Below are 5,395 nucleotides of genomic sequence, written 5' to 3'. Positions count from 1 at the left end.
TACTCTGCTGAAGGTAGCTACCAGTCAAGCAGTGACTACAATGGCATAGGCGAAATTGATTGACAGTGTGCATACCAGAAAAGATAGCTATATGAGTTAGCTATCAGCACTGTAACATTAGCTAGCTAGCTAGCTAAATTAGGACTGTAACTTTAGCTATTCCCTCTGATTATCTTTGGTCACCGCATCATTCTTGATAGCCGCAACACAAGCCACTGGCAGAATCTGGGTGATACATTTCATTAACCTTTAATAATGTGCTTGGGACTGTTATAAATGCTTATAGATGTGTAATACATTATTTATGGATATGTAGTCAAAGTAAATCGTTAGTGAACTGGTGAACTTTCTTTTTTTTCTACAAAACTTTTTTCACATATGTTGACATTGGTTTTGTGCTGGAGATGTTGAAAATGCGGTTGAAAATGAGTTGCCCTTTCACTTTTTCGCAACACAAGCTCCAAAGAAGATGCCATCCCTCTCAGCAATAGAGATATGACATGGCTGGCCGTTTTAATTATGGCATGTGGGGCCGTTTGTGGTGCTGTCTGTAGATTTATGGAGTTTAATTATGACGTATGGTTTATATTGACGTATGTTAGCTGTCAGTCAAACTGCGTAAAAGTGAAACAGATATTTACCTCGATTGTTAAGTTTACATTTTTGTAAAATGTTGTTAACAGGGTTAACCTTAGGCATTTATTCCAAATGGTTATGGTTAGGGTTCATGTTTAGGATAGGGTTTAAACAAACAAACAAAATTACTGGGATTCAACCCGCGATCCTCAGAGCTGTAGCTAGCGGATCGCATAGTACTGCGATTGAACCCGCGATCCCATTTTATGGTGTGTCGGGCCGTCTGTGGTGCTGTCTGTAGATTATGGACTTTGTGGCCGTATTAATTACGCATATTTTGATATATGTTAGCTGTCAGTCAAACTGTGCAAAACTGAAACTGAAACAGTTTTTGGTTAAATTTAGGCAACAGGGCATTCATTCTGAGTGGTTAAGGTAAGGGTTTGGGATAGGGTTAAAAAACAACTAGTGCCTAGCACTGCTATTGAATCAGCAATCCTCTGAGTGGTAGCTCATGGTAATAGGCGCTCGCGATGCGGCTTGTGGACGGTAGGAAATTGTGTTGGAAATAAAATGACTCAAGAGGCCATCATTTTACCATTGAGAATTTGACTAGAGTTTGGCCTGCTATTTCACCTATTCAGAACTACTCAGCTCATAGCAGTCAGTTCACTAAATCAATGACATAATGATGATGACATAAATTAGTTGAGTTCATTGAGTTTGAGTCATTGAGTTTACTCAGTTAAAGGTCAATAAGATCAGGGGGGGTTCTGGGTTGTTGTATTTTACCTTGTGAATAGATTCCACTTCATCTCATGCAGCCCTCTCTGAAGCTCCGGCTTTCCACCCCTCTCACCAATTATACAGAATAACCGTAAATATCCCAAGCCTGTTAGAATAGACACACGCACACTGTTTCTCATGACCAGGGATATTCAGGATCACCAGTTTGACCGCTGACTGGGCTTTGCGGGCTCAGTAGTCTCAGCAGTCACACACCTCTCTGAGCCAAACACACACACACACACAGACACACAGATACGCACACACACACACACACACACACACACACACACACACACACACACACACACACACACACACACACACACACACACACACACACACACACACACACACACACACACACACACACACACACACACACACACACACACACACACACACACACACACGCTTCTGTCATGGTACAGCTCACTTCCTAAATCTGGATATTTTATTTTCTGACGATGAGATATTTGCCTTTGAGCGTATCATTAATGTTTCATATGAATCATCATCTGAAGTACCACTTGTACCTTGCTAAGAAGAATTCCACAAAAACAGGAGAACAGAAGAACTGGAAGATCCTAATTCAGTAAGTGTTATAATTCAGTAATTATTGTTCATTCAGGATTCCCTACTAATTCAGCAGAGCTCTCAAACAGCGTGTAGCAGCTGTTTACATGTAAATTGTACGTTGGGCCTAGACTTGGTGCTCTGGTACCGCTTGCCATGTGGTAGCAGAGAAAACAGTCTTTAACTTGGGTGACTGGAGTCTGAATTTTATGGGCTTTACTCTGACACCGCATATTATATAGGTCGTGGATGGCATGAAACTTGGCCCCAGTGAGATACTGGGCCATTCGCACTACCCTCTGTAGCGCCTTACGGTCAGATGCCAAGCAGTTGTTATACCAGGAGGTGATGCAACCGGTCAGGATACTCTCAATGGTGCAGCTGTAAAATCTTTTGAGGATCTGATGACCCATGCCAAATCTTTTCAGTCTCCTGGGGGGGAAAGGTTTTGTTGTGCCCTCTTCACGACTGTCTTGGTATGTTTGGACATTTACATTTACATTTACATTTAAGTCATTTAGCAGACGCTCTTATCCAGAGCGACTTACAAATTGGGACCACGATAGTTCGTTGGTGATGTAGACACCAAGGAACTTGAAACTCCCGACCCGCTCCACTACAGCCCCATCGATGTTAATGGCGGCCTGTTAGGCTCGCCTTTTCCCGTAGTCCACGATCAGCTCCTTTGTCTTGCTCACATTGAGGGAGAGGTTGTTATCCTGGCACTACACTGCCAGTTCTCTGACCTCCTCCCTATAGGCCGTCTCATCGTTGTCGGTGATCAGGCCTACCACTGTTGCGTCGTCAGCAAACTTAATGATGGTGTTGGAGTCGTGTTTGGCCACGCAGTCGTGGGTGAACAGGGAAGACAGGAGGGAACTAAGTACACACCTCTGTGGGGCCCCAGTGTTAAGGATTAGCGTGGCAGGCATGTTGTTGCCTACTCTTACCACCTGGGGGTGGCCCGTCAGGAAGTACAGGATCCAGTTGCAGAGGGAGGTGTTTAGTCCCAGAGTTCTTAGCTTAGTGCTGAGCTTCGTCGGCACTATGGTGTTGAATGCTGAGCTGTAGTCAATGAACAGCATTCTCACATAGCTGTTCCTTTTGTCCAAGTGGGAAAGGGCAGTGTGGAATGCGATTGAGATTGCGTCATCTGTGGATTTGTTGGGGCGGTATGCAAATTGGAGTGGGACTAGAGGATAGAAGGAGGATCCGGAAGGATGCTGTGATGTGAGCCATGACCAGCTTTTCAAAGTACTTCATGGCTACCGACGTGATTTCCACGGGCAGTAATCATTTAGGCATGTTACCTTTGCCTCTTTGGGCACAGGGACTGCTTGAAACATGTAGGTATTACAGACTTGGTCAGGGAGAGATTGAAAATGTGAGTGAAGAAACTTGACAATTGGTCCGTGCATGCTTTAAGTACACGTCCTTGGTAATCCGTCTGGCCCAGGGGCTTTGTGAATGTAAACCTGTTAAAAGGTTTTGTTCACACTGGCTACCGAAAGCGTTATCACACAGTCACCCAGTGTTGCTTGTCTCGAAGCGAGCATAAAAGGTATCGTCGTTTCCCTTTGTAGTCCGTAATAGTTTTCAAGCCCTGCCACATCTGACGAGCGTCAGAGCCGGTGTAGTAGGATTCAATATTAATCCTGCATTGACACTTTGCTTGTTTGATGGTTTGTCTGAGGGCATAGCGGGATTTCTTATAAGCATCCGGATTAGCCTCCCGCTCCTTGAAAGTGGCAGCTCTAGTCTTTAGCTCGATGCGGATGTTGCCTGTAATCCATGGCTTCTGGTTTGGATATGTACGTACAGTCACTGTGGGGACGACATCGTCACCAATGCACTTATTGATGAAGCTGATGACTGAGGTGGTGTGTTCCTCAATGCCTTTGAATGAATACCGGAACATATTACAGTCTGTGCTAGCAAAACAGTCCTGTAGTGTAGCATCCGTGTCATCTGACCACTTCCAGATTGAGCGAGTCACTGGTAATCCTGCTTTAGTTTTAGCTTGTAAACAGGAATCAGGAGGACTTTACAGTTGGCACTATGCATTCGGGCAGGAAGCGTTCTCCTGGCTACCGTCAAACCCAGATTCGTCCGTCGGACTGCCAGATGGTGAAGCACGTTCCATCACTCCAGAGACAGCATTTCCATTGCTCCAGAGTCCAATGGCGGTGAGCTTTACACCACTCCAGCCGAAGCTTGGCATTGTGCATGGTGATCTTAGGCTTATGTGTGGCTGTTCAGCCATCGAAACCCATTTCATGAAGCTCCCGACGAACAGTTCTTGTGCTGACGTTGTTTCCCGAGGCAGTTTGCAACTCGGTAGTGAGTGTTGCAATGATTTTTACACACATCCTATGACGGAACCACGTTGAAAGTCACTGAGCTCTTCAGTACAGGCCATGCTACTGCCAGTATTTGTCTATGAAGATTGCATGGCTGTGTTCTAGATTGTATACACCTGTCAGCAACGGGTGTGGTTGAAATAGCCGAATCCACTCATTAGAAGGGGTGTCCACATATTTTTGGTCATGTAGTGTATATTGAATAGTGAATGTATGCTTTGCATTGTATTTCAAGTGAGTGCTCATGAACAGTTATGAGAATGAAATGAAACTACCCATTTAAGTTTTCGATTTCAAACTCAAAAGCATTAGGTTATATAATTGAAATATTAGCTGTCGCAAATAAACACGGCGTTATCTTGTATGCGCTGTCCGTGGTACTGAAGTCTTAAAACTATAGACAAAGGTCCTGCACGTCACGCATCGATTATAACAGCAAGAAACAACAGACAATGCCAGCAACTTCATGTCAAAAACATGTTTTGCTCCAATAAAACAAAAAAACAAAACAAGTGACAAATCTCTTTGTTCTGACTAACACGATTGTGCTGTGTGATTTGTGAACGGTGCTGTGAGATGAGATGCTCAACAGTGAGTAGAATGGACATAAATCCACAGAAATGTAGTGATCTGTGTCATGCACTTCCCCTGGCACCGAAGACGTGGATGCCGATTATTGCAGCCCTCCGCACCTCTCTGATTCAGAGGGGTTGGGTTAAATTCGTGAAATTAAAAAATAAAATAGGGACAGTCTCCTCCTGGTGGTATACATTGGACAAGCAGCCTAATCCATTTGTCTAATGAACAACGTTTGACAGGCCTATCATAATTGCATATGCTTTGACAAAAAATGACCAATAACCCATTACAAAATATTAAATATATCAAACGTCAAATGTTTCTTAAGATTAAATGGAGGCAAGACATGTGGGGAAACAAAAATGCCATGGAACAACTTGATATTTACATACAGTTTACTCTGTGTCCTGCCAGAATTCATACAGATCTGTGCAATAGCCTAAATGACAAATGATATATAAATTAAGCACCTATGTTTTACGATATAAAATGTACTTCATCAACAGTTAGTACGTGAT

The sequence above is a fragment of the Oncorhynchus gorbuscha genome, linkage group LG08, assembly GCF_021184085.1.
Source record: "Oncorhynchus gorbuscha isolate QuinsamMale2020 ecotype Even-year linkage group LG08, OgorEven_v1.0, whole genome shotgun sequence".
Lineage (NCBI taxonomy): Eukaryota > Metazoa > Chordata > Actinopteri > Salmoniformes > Salmonidae > Oncorhynchus > Oncorhynchus gorbuscha.
The sequence above is the reverse complement of the archived record's forward strand: the minus strand, read 5'-3'. Positions refer to the sequence as shown.